This window comes from Schistocerca gregaria, chromosome 11 (assembly GCF_023897955.1).
Source record: "Schistocerca gregaria isolate iqSchGreg1 chromosome 11, iqSchGreg1.2, whole genome shotgun sequence".
NCBI classification, from domain to species: domain Eukaryota; kingdom Metazoa; phylum Arthropoda; class Insecta; order Orthoptera; family Acrididae; genus Schistocerca; species Schistocerca gregaria.
The window spans coordinates 130,129,458-130,142,301 of record NC_064930.1 but is presented as its reverse complement, the minus strand read 5'-3'; the positions used below and the strand labels follow the sequence as shown (position 1 = coordinate 130,142,301).

The 12,844-nt window shown below is 41.1% G+C and overlaps 1 non-coding gene across 1 annotated transcript; it reads right to left on the bottom strand.

Moving 5' to 3' along the window:
* Positions 1–778: 778 nt before the first annotated feature.
* Trnat-ugu (transfer RNA threonine (anticodon UGU)) lies at positions 779–853 on the bottom strand. Its single transcript has one exon. It is a non-coding gene; the product is annotated as a tRNA-Thr (tRNA).
* Positions 854–12,844: the final 11,991 nt, after the last annotated feature.

Sequence of the window (12,844 nt, the reverse complement as noted above, 5' to 3'; positions counted from 1 at the left end):
ATTCGAACTTTGAGTTCGATTTTTGAGGGTTTGTTTCACTCCTTATGCCTACACAAAAATTAGTTAATATTAACAAATGTCATATTATAGCTATAAGTTCCTAAGAAAAGTGTTTACTTTTAGGGGTCAGAGGTAGATGTTAAGAGAACGAACCACTTTTAATTTATGCTGCATGCCGTTCTGAGAAAATAGTTACCCGAAAAAAATGTGTTCAAAGTTTAGGGAAAACATTTAGTTATATTATTACTTCGATTTGCATGAACTGAGTGTTACATATATATTTTTAATGTCGCTGAAAACGAATCTGAAGTCAGATTTTCAATATTCAAAACAGCTAATCCAATACGGAGGGCAACCGATTATGTTTTGACCAATTTTTACCAAAAATGTATTTTCGTTATTTACGTTTAGTCTGCAAGTCAAGGAGTATTTATCAACCCTTCCTCTACCTCTGATTGTTCCTAGACAGCAACTTCCTGTTCTTCTTGGCAGGAAAAGCCGATCTGTCAAAGCTGGATATGCAGCACTCGGCAGCCTGCACTTGATATTCGTCCGTATTTTCGGTGAGTATGTTTGCATGCATTCTGCAGTATGAATCATTTTGAGCACGTGCGACACGGGACGAGTTATCATCTACATCTATATGGATACCCTGCAAAACACATTTAAGTGCCTGGCAAAGGGTTCATCGAATCACCTTCACAACTGATAATTAATTGAAACCCTCAGCTGCCGACAGGTGTTGTTGATATACTTCGATGGGGACAGCTGAAAAGTGTGCCCCTACTGGGACTCGAACCCAGAATCTCCTGCTTACAAGGCAGACGCTCAATCCATCTGAGCCATCGAGGGCACACATGAACAGCACGACTGCAGGAATTTATCCCTCGCACGCTTCCCGTGAGACTCACATCCCCAACCGTCCACAATCCGCATACGTAATGTACTTAATAGGTATTTGTCCATCCACTCATTACTGGCTCACACTATGGTGACGATTCCCGTAAGAGTTCCGGCAACCTGTGCGCATTCGCACAGACGAAGGTCAATGGCTGGGTAACGTTTAACCATAGATACGAAGATAGTAACTGCTCTCGAAAGAACAGGCGCCACTGACGACCTTGCAACTCTTCTAGAATACATGATAAACCGGCCGATGTGGCCGAGCGGTTGTAGGCGCTTCAGTCGGGAGCCACGCGACCGCTACGGTCGCAGGTTCAAATCCTGCCTCGAGCATGGGTGTGTGTGATGTCCTTAATTTAGTTAGGTTTAAGTCGTTCTAAGTTCTAGGAAACTGATGACCTCAGATGTTAAGTCCCAAAGTGCTCAGAGCCATTTGAACCATCAGTCCCTATGTTTACACACTACTTACAGTAACTTATGCTAAGGACAACACACACACAACCATGCCCGAGGGAGGACTCGAACCTCCAACAGGGGGAGCCGCGCGAACCGTGACAAGGCGTTGGACACATGGCGGGTACCCCGCGTGGCTCATGGCAGCCGTGACACTGCTTCAAACAATGGACTGTAGAAACTTTTGTAAAGCACGGATTAAAAAAAAAACTTTCTGTTACAAGAGTCTAGACAAGTACACCTTTAAAAAATGCAACTACAAAGAAATTGAATTTTCGAACGTTTTGAATGAGAACCTGTCCTTATGGAACACCGTTGATCAAATGTCACAGGGATTATATACTCAGGTTTCACATGTGGATTAACACTTTCTAATCAATATCCGGAATGAGCAGGGCTTAAAACTTTGAAGAGTTAAATTTCAAGGGCCGGTCTCTTGTATGCAAATAGTTTCACAGTAGAAATTTCTCTAGTTTTATTTATTAATTAATTTATTTATTTTTTGCTGTAGGTAAAGAAGGATAGCATTGTGAGGAGGGGGAAGGGGGGGGGAGGAATCTTGCATCTCCCACCTTGGAATTCTCAGTACAGAATTTTTATTCATTACGAGATTCTTAGCCACTTGCAGAAGTGATTTCGAGTGATTCTGCAAAACTTTTCCTTTAGCCAATCGTAGCAACTATAGGATTCCGTTCCTGCTGCATGACATGTCTCGGAACTTAAACTGACCAACTCATTTGCATAAAGAGCTAGCTTATCATCCGCTTCTTTACTTGCGTAGACCGTTCATGGTCTGCAAAGAATTTTTTTCTTTAATCGTTTTTTTATGTCTTTTATAAACTGCAACACTTTCTAAACTTTCTAAACTTAGCGCCGTTGAAGCATGGTCTTTTACTGAATGATCAAAAAGCAATGCTGACAGCTGGAGTCCAAGGTTTTTGTTAATCAAGCCGTTTGTATTCTTGTGGTGATATCTCCGTACAGTCTTTCATTCCCTAACGCATATTTCTTTATATCTAATTGAGAAGTGAAATACCGGTTTTCATAGATGCAGATTTAAAATATTTTAATATAACGCAATAAATATTTCATTAAAATTTTCATCCCCTTATGCTCGAAGTTCCAAAACCAGAAAAACACGTAGTTTTTAAAAATTGTAACATATTAGCCGAATACGAATTGTCAGATATATTTAGCAATCCTTTCATAATGAACCATTTTCTGAAACATCTCACACCCTTTAGGGGTTGGGTTTTCAAAAACAATTAAACACGTATTCTTCTATTTAGAGCCGAGGAGCCAAATTCAAATCTTCATCCATTTAATTCTAAAAATGCTTTCATAGTGAAATATTTCATAAAACATTACATCCCCTATTTCACTCTATTAGTGAGTTAAATTTCCAAAAGCAACGAAACACATTTCTTTTACATCCAACCGAGATGTCAAATACCTATTTTCATAGATGTAGCTATAAAAATGCTTCAGTAGTTCTTTAATAATGATTTATTTTCAAAAAACCTTCACTAATTATTTTATCCCCCAATGGAAGAATTTCGGAAAATGCTAAAAACCTGTTTCTTTTTTGTATCTGACTGAGACACCAAATGTCAATTTTCGTAGTTTTGTAGTTATAGCTTCAATAGGGACATAGGGACATATTTAAAAAAAAAGACTTTCAACCCATGTTTCACCCCCATAGGAGTGAAATTTCGAACAATCTCTTCTTAAATGATGATTTCAGCGTAAGATTTACACCTTCATCAAATTTCAAGTCCGTATACTTTGCAGGTTGGGCTGGAAGGCTATGGGTCAGTGAAACCTGTGCCCCTATTGCACCTTCTTGGAGGTTGTAGTTCCAAAAACAGTGAAACACGTAGTTTTCAATAACACAATATTCATAGATTTCGCTTTAAAAACTCTTTCGCACTGAAATACTTTCATAAAACATTACATCCTATATTCCACCCTCTTAATCGTTGAATGTATCAAAAACAGGTTTTCATATATTTCATGAAACATTTCATCCTCTGTGATATGGGGTATGGTAGTGACACACCAAAATCACAATAGTAATCCGTTGTAGTTGCTACATATTTTATTACAATCAAAAGCATTATAAAATCACAAGGCCAGATCAGTTGGACAAATAATAAATAAATTTCGTTAAGTGGAACGAGACCCGTAAAACTTGAAATTTGAATATGACTAGGTATATATACTTAGGTAAAGCTTTACTTAAATAGCACAAATGTCCATAAAATTCATAGCAGAACTCTCACTACTTGCAATCAGGGGAGAAACAGATTAAGCGTAAGAATACAGATATTTAACGTTCGGCTTGCCAACTTTCCTAAACAAAACTGTATAAAAATGACTAAAACAATTAAGGGGGTCCTTTAATTTTGACTAAACGGACCTTCAAATTTACTTACTCAGTTGATTAATCAACAATATTCTTAGAATGATTACAACTAGAACATGACTATATGACAATACCCTTAAAATAAGGTTGCTTCAATATTTCGTGTGATTTGGCGATAGACGCGAGCAGACCAAGGATTCAAATCAATACAAGAGATCCACGAGGCAGAGAATTACATAGAAATATAATCAACATGGCAATGCAATTGAACTTTGGATGCTATAGTTCAGCACCGGAAAGATGGAATCACGCAAAAGTGACAACATAACCCAAGATGTAAAGGAGAGGACATGGCCTCAAATATCTCTCTGCCGCCGTGGTGCTCTGCTCCCAGTATGCTAGCGTCGACCGCTGCCAGTTATCTCTAACACAACACACATCAAGAGCAGACAATTTTCTGAGACATAAACTACACAACCCTATCTGGAGAACAGGTGAGCAATACAACTGGACTGAAACCAATGAGCCTCCGTGAGTTACTTGGCCAGTGCCAGCCCTTAAACTTTGATTAATAAGATCGCTAAAAATCATATCGAAGTTAAGATGACGAGACTTATCTCCAGGTTCGCCATATTAGTGGCAGAGACAATGAATTGGCGACGCTCTTATCCGTATGTTCGCGGCAGAGTCTGGGGAAGGCAAGGGCCACGTGGAGCCGGATCTGGGGGTGAATTTCCTTCTCTCCGAGACACCCGGCTTCTTCTGCGACTTAGCCGGCAAACAGGCCGAGGACCCCGGGTGGGGACCGATTCGGCAGCAGTTGGCGGATGGCGAGGTCTTCGGGGGGTGGGGTGGGTGGGGGGTGTCTTGTGTAAAGGGGAAGACAACCGTGGTGAAGGGAAGGTCTGTATTCCACAGGAACGAGTTAGCATGGCATTCAGATATTTCCACGATTCGGCGGTAGGGGATCATTTGGGGTTCTACAAGACCTAGAACAGAGTTCGGGAACACATGTTTTGGCCCAACCTATATGGCGATGGCATGCGATTTGTTGGCAACTGTGTCCAGTGTAAGCGCGGTAAGCCCGATGTTGGGCCGCACAGAGAACTACTACAGTCGGTTAGCGAGCAGTGCCCTCTGGACCGCGACTCAAAGATCGAAACATCGATCGACGGAAACTGGCGCCAGAAACGCACCAGCTCACTCTATTTCATCCCCTTAGGGGTTGAACTTCCAAAAACACGAAAATACGTATTTTCTTATTTGTAACCTTGAAGTCAAATACCAATTTTCGTAGATATAGCCTTAAAAATACTTCCATAGTCCTTCCATAATTTTTTATCTCAAGATAAAATGTTCACCTACTATTTCACCTCATAGAGGTTAAATTCCCAATAATACTGGAACACATATTTCTTTATTTCTGACCTAGAAACCAGATACAAATTTTCGTCTGCCTAGCTTCAAAATTACCTTAATAGCTACATGTTTCAAAAATCCTTTCATTTCCTGTGTATCCCCCTTAGAGGTGGAATTTCGAAATATGCAGTATAAGCGGTATAAGATCAACAACCTTTCCAAATCTCAAGGTTTATTTTCCTTGGCGGTCTGGACTGTGTGAATTTCATAGTAATGGCCTCCACACACACACACACACACACACACACACGCACACACACACACACACACACACACACACACACACACACACACACACACACACACACCACTAACAATGCCACCACCACCTCCTGGGGAAATTTCTGCAGACGCCCTTGTTCCACTGCAGTCATATTTTGCCGACGACCTACATTTAGCAGCGTGGGAGGGATAGTGTCGTGCAACAGACAGTAGACAACGAACTGTTCGTTGTGAAATCAGGGACATAGGAACCGAGACTGACACAGAAGGTGCTGAAGGTGAAGCACACTAGACTCTTGTCTACCACGGCTTCAAATAGTATCGATTTACTATGAACGGAAGTTCCGAAAAGTGAGCAAGTAATTTTACAGTAAATTCAGTACCGATGGTGAGGATATACAACGAAAAACATTTCTATAATATTTCAGAAATAATGAAACATTCCACTCAAGTCGCGCGGCAGAAAACGCAATGGATATGCTTGCACTTAAGACGGAAGGCCCCACGTGCTTACGCAGGCTTACGACAGATCGCAAAATTCGGCAGTAGGCGTAAGCCAACCTCTTGTGCTGCCATCTGTTATTGATGCCAGGCATCAAGGTCTCAGTAGTTCGACCATCCACTGGAGAGTAGTTGCTTTATAAGTACTCCGTCTTCAGGCCACGAGTGACCTACTGGGACAGCACCATCCGACCGCCGTGTCATCATCTGTGGAGGATGTGAACAGGAGGGGCGGGGATCAGCACACTTTTCTCCCGGTCGTTATGATGGTTTTCTTTGACCGGAGCCGCTACTATTGGGTCGAGTAGCTCCTCGATTGGCATCATGAGGCGGCCTGGATGATCACCCATCCAAGTGCCTTCAACGCCCGACAACGCACTTAACTTCGGTGATCTCACGTGAACCGATGCAACCTCCGCGGCAAGTCCGTTGCTGCAGATATTTTAGAGTAGTTGTTACGTTTCATAATTATCTAGTTTACGGGGAAAATGTAAAAAAGGCGATTGTCACCGAAGCTACAACTAATCTGAATTTCTGGTTAGTTATCAAGTGGTCTTATGTGCAAGCCTGATTTTTTCATCCTTTGCGGTGGGAATGATTCAAACCCGTCATGTTCTTCTTATGAGGTGTTCTATTTATTTTGCACACAATGATCGTTTGTAGTTGTGTTGAGTTACCACCTTGATAAATTTTTGGATGGCGCACGTATCATAACTGAGATCTGCGCTTGCGCTTAATGGCTGAAGGTCAATTAGCGTAATGAGTAGTAGCGAATGTTATAGTAACATGTTTGTAAATTATTTCAGGTAAATTACCTTAGTAGTGTAATATTATCAGTATACCAGTACAGTATGTGGGCCAATTACGTTAGTCATGGAATACTATCCGTATAAGACTATGTCACCTTGATGTCCCGGAATTTGCTTCAATTTTGGAATCCACGAAAGAACTGGAAATTTTCCTTTACACAGCTTTCCATATAATTTCTATTACAGTGATTCAGTCTTGTCTGTCACTCGACTTTTCTGACTGTGAAATAAATTCTATCGCTCATGTGCTTATTACCTCTTCGTGTTTCCATTTGCCGATATTGCGCATAAACACATACATATCTCAACGTTGCTATGTACATTGATGGAACGACACACTTTTCTGTGGCGACACTGCAGTTTAGAGATAGAAAAACCGATCAGTTAAAACGACATGGGTATTTTAGTTCTGAATAACCGATGTCTTTCGGTATTTGTTTGCTCTCGGTTATAACAAGTATCTTTTTATATTTTCCTGATAACCACGTAAAAACAGATATACCAATTAGCCACAGTTGTCGTAGTAAAATTTTTAGTTTTCAAATAAACCTTTTTTAAAAAAGACGAGTAATTTTTATTCGTAAGATTTCCATAGCTCTTAAATACTGCGTTATTACAGAAAAAATGGGAAAAGTGATGTATGCCACTTTAATAACACTGCTGATAGAAACGAGCAACAAGACACTAGATCGCGTGTTCCGAGACAATACTGTGCCTGTTATACAAGCAGTGCGCGAGAATGGACGCAGTTTCTCGCTGTTGTCGAACGTCAGTTGTAACACAGAATGGCACCATCTGGAAGCCTGGAAGTATTTTACGATATGCAGTACGAGTGAAGCACAATGGTCGATTTGGTCGACTTGCGACATCATACAAGGAAAAAAGTTAAAATTTTACAAATCATTCATAGTTCGGGATAAAAATAGAAAGTGCCTGATCTGCTGCCTGTGTCTACGATATCTGCTTTTACCCGTTAACAGAGAAATTAAAACGAAAAAGAGAGTTCTCCTGCCGCAGTTTTCACTCTTTATCGCTGGATTATACGTAATGCCCGCATAGTGCTGTGATAACCGATTTAAATATAATTTTTGAGCAGAGTTCTAAAAACTAAAATCAGTAGGATAATACTGGCAGTTTTCTGTGGTATAGAAGTACTCGCTATATTTTGAGAGAAACAGCGAACAGCGGACAAAGTTTTATTGGACTATTTAATTTAAAGAAATTAGAATTATATTAATACCGTCAGTTGCTCACGGGCGTTGATAAATATCAACGTGGACAAGTGAAAATGTGTGCCACGACCGGGACTCGAACCCGGGATCTCTTGCTAAAATGACAGACGCTCTATGCATCTAGGCCACCGAGGGCACAGTGTATGGTTCGACTGCAGGGACTATCTCGCGCACGCCTCCTGCGAGACTCACATTCTTACCTTGAATGTCCATACACTACAGTCGTAGAGTCCCACTCCAACACACTCATTCCTCGTGGAAGACATGTCCATATCCATATAAGTATATGGTTCTGGCAATACCAGCCATGACCTTCTTCTGTGAAGATGCACAAGTATTCCCCGAACTGTTACGGGACTTGGTAAGAATGTGTTCCACGAGTAATGAATGTGTTGGTGTGGGACACTACGAATGTAGTGCGTGGACATGGAAGGTGAGAATGTGAGTCTCGCGGGAAGCGTGCGCGAGATAGTACCTGCAGTCACACTATCGTCTGTGCCCTCGGTGGCTCAGATGGGCAGAGATCCTACCATGTAAGCAGGAGATCCCGGGTTCGAGTCCCAGACAGGCACACATTGTCACCTGTCCCCGTTGATATATATCGACACCCGTGAGCAGCTGACGGTATTAATATAATTCTAATTTCGTTCTGGACGGCTGCAGGTCATCATAAATGTATTTGACGTTTTGATTCCATTTATCAAGAAACTGAGAAAGTAAAAATTTTTATCTTTGTTTGATTTCTACGTTTACAAGAGGAAATAATGTAAACAAAATACTGAAAATCGGTTATTACAAGAACTGGTATTGTGACGGGCTTTAACAATTAGGTTAAAGTGAGGCTGGGAAACTGATAAGAGCCGAAAACCAGTTGTTTGAGCGATAACCGACATTCCCACTGCTGTTGTGAGTGGTAAGATTGACGCGCAAGGACATCTAGAACAGTTTCTCAGAAAGGTTACTGCAACTCTGATGTTATCAAAATGAACGGGCCAGCCATTGGCGTCCGCGAGGGGGAAGGGGAGGGGGAGGGGAGGAGGTGGGGAGGGGAGGATAGGCAAAAGGGCACTTTCACCCGTCGCCCCTAACCATCCTTGGAATCTGGAGTAAAGAGTTTTTATTCGTTACAGTATACTCATACTCTTCCAGATAAGAATTCTCCACAATACTGCTAAACCTTAGCTTTGACCAGTTGTAGCGCTTATAGAGTTAGGGTCTTGTAGCTTGATGCACCTCGTAACTGACCAGCTGATTTGTACACAGAGTGCCAGTTTCAGAATCATGCACTCCAGCCCCGACGCGCCTTCCCCCCTCCCCACCACTGGAAATATTTATGCAGACTCCAGTCTGCCACTGTGCATATATTTTGATAACATCCTGGTTTTAATAGCATCGAAGGAACAGCATTGTGGAGTAAAGGGTAGACCTAGCACAGACCACACCATTCACAATGAAACGCATCACTTAGTAGATGGTGAAGTACTTTGAAGCTAGCCAGATAGAAACAGAACCTCCTGGCACTGTATCTAACCCAAATTCTAATCTTACACTAATCTCTTGTATGTACCTACCACGCCCTCAAACAGCCAACGATTTACTATTATCAGAAGTTCCGAAAAATGAGGAAGAAATTGACCCACACTTTTTTCCGTTGTTCATTATTTCGATTACCCCATAAAGGGAATGGACTTGTAGCCACAGGTTACACAAGCGATAAATGGTTTAAAATACATAAAAAGAGATGACAATAGGAAACGATTTTTAAAAACACAATGATGCGGCTTTTACGATTTTTACAGGAAAAAGAAATGGATGACAAAATAAAGGTTTTTCAAAAATATGCTGGTGGACAATATTGGGGATTTTTTATCTTTATAGATGACTAGCGGAAAAGCTTGGTGTTGACCAGGCATTTATTTACAGCTGTGCGTCCACGTCCGTACTATGCAGCGTCTGGCCTTGTCCTGAGTTTTTATGACGTATCTCCTGAAACATGTGTCGTACAATGATATAATTTTGTAGGTGCATTCAGCGTCATATGCGGATACTGTCTGCAAAATTTATTGCGAATATAGTAGCAAAGAAGTAACAAATTTAAATGTCACGAATGCTGTGATCCCCACACACTTGGGTGCAACCAATGTACACAGGATGCTTGGCTCGATCATTATGGCTACCATCACCGCTGGTCGAAATTGGACCAGCTGTGTCGACGTAGTGAAAATATAAATGTGCATAACATGGTAAACGTCCATTCTTTCCAGCCATCAGACCTGATCTACGATCAAAAATATCATGTAAAAGTGGTAGGGGCAACGGCCTTGCCGCAGTGGATACACCGGTTCCCGTCAGATCACTGAAGTTTAGCACTTTCGGGCGTGGTCGGCACTTGGATGGGTGACCATACGGGCCGCTATGCGCTGTTGGCATTTTTCGGGTTGCACTCAGCCTTGCGATGCCAATTGAGGAACTACTCGACCGAATAGTAGCGGCTCCAGTCAAAGGAAACTACCACAACGAGTGGGAGAGCCAGCTCCTCCTCCACCCTCAGTGAGAATGACGTGGCGGTCGGATGGTCCTGACTGGCCACTTGTGGCCTGAACACGGAGTGCTTTCTTAAAGGAGTGCTCCCTACATAAAACTGACAGTCTTGACTCAGGGACTGTCCACGGTAAATGCTGCATTGGACCTACGAATACTATTAAAATAACGGTTTGAGTTCTCTTTAGTTGTCCAATCATCTGAAGTGAGTCCTTATTGAAGTAAGCTGAAAAATACATTTTATGTTAATGGCGGATAAATTTTATGTTAATGGCGGCAAATTAACTTTACCCTAATGACACACAAGGTCAATGCCGTTCTATCACGTAAAGTATTCTCAGATCGAAATGTTTTGCATTACCAAATCTCCAATGTAGATCCATCATACCGCAATTATAATTCTCAAAATAATTTGGAGCTACGTTCAATGCATATTTAAATGCATCTTTCAAAACAATACCAGAATTCTCATTAGATCATCATTATCAGTGCCTAGAGTATTCCTATTATTTCGTCTACCAAAAACCGCGTCTCACTATGGCTTTTTCAGTACGCTGTTTTGTTTTCCACTGCTGACAATAGAAACGATCTGGCAGATGTGACATTGTAGATGTCCAGTATGCGTGTCTTAATGCAAATAAACCGTCTGGAACATTTACCCTTGAACCTCCCTAGAATGGGATTTCATGGAACGTTATTACTTTCCTGTGTCCATTTCTATCACACCAGCTGATCGCCACGACTGGGGAGAGTGAGGAGGGGGTGGGGTGAAAGTTGGCAGCACTTTGAGTGGCAGAAACCTCACGTTTCCGTCATTTGTTTTCATAATGACGTAGTGCCAATTCGTCACATTGGACGCTTTTCTCTCGGAAACGTTTACATTCATCGTCTGGATATCAATGTCGCCTTCTGAGGTATGCAGTCGCACCACTCTGTACGAAATAGGTTCTAAGCTGATGCAGTCGACAAGTAACGTCGAAATATATCGTCACCTCGAAATATATCGACACCTCGAAATAAATCCACACCCAGAGATAAATCGCCAACCCGAAATAAATCGCAACCTCGAAATAAATCGACACCATGAAAAAAATCGAAACTTCGAAATAAATCGACACCTCCAAAAGACAGCTACATCGAAATGATTCGATATCCCGAAATATATCGACATGTATACGCATTTCAGCTTACCATATAGATCGATATCTCGAATCTCACGGACCTCTCGAGATAAATCAAGGTATAGAAATATATCGATATCTTGAAATATATTGGTACCTAGTAATATAAAGATATCTCTAAAAATACAATATCTAGAAATTTATGGATTACTTGAGATATAGAGGTTTCTTGAAATTTATCGATATCTCGAAAGGAATCGATATCTGAAGTACACCGATACATGGAAATATATCGATAGCTCGAAATAAACAGACAACCCGATTTGTTTCGGTATATCAAACTAAATCGATATCTCGACATAAACGGATACTTCGAAATCAATTGATACCTCGAAATAAATGGATGCCTCAATATAGATAGATATCTCGAAATAAATCGACATCTCGATATAATGAGTGCTTCGACATAAGTCGATATATCGAAATGAATCAATAATGGGAAAGAATGGACGTCTTGAAAAAAATCTGTACCCCTAAGAAAACGATTCTCGAAATAAATAGGTATATCGAAATATATCGCTATCTCGATAAATACCGATATCTAGTGGTCGGATATATGTTTCAAGTTGACTTGACATATCAGTATAGTTCGATATACATCAAAATACTTTGGATTTTCAATATACCGATAGATTTCTAGACCTCGGGGAAAAAATCGCCGATCCGACCTCAGTGCAAAAAAGCAGACCTAGGGAAAAAACGCCGACCTCGGGGAAAAACGCAGACCTCGAGGGAAAAACGTCGACCTCGGGGTAAAACGCCGACCTCGTGGGAAAACGCCGACCTTCGGAAAACTGCCGACCTCAGGAAAAATCCAGTTCCATTAATTTACACAGACACTAATGTATGTCACCATTAGGTTCTCAAAATACAACCAAATTCCTGGTATTTATCACCTCACACAAAAAGTGGTCGTGACAGAAAAGTCTCGTTCTTTAGAAAGTTTAGAATGAGATGTTCTAAATATTGCAGTTTATCCATTTACAATAATCTACAAGCACTGCACAATGAGAAGAGACTGTCAACCACAGCACTTTGAAATAGTGGACAGCCAGGAAGACAGAGGTTGCATTGCTGTTTCTAATCCTCTGGTGCTTGAGATTTAGAATCCAGGATTGCCTCGAATGAGAACAGCAATAATGGATGTCCTGCACCAGTGTAGAACTTACTCTGGAACTCCACAGAAAATCACAAGGCACAATTATATCACATCATTCT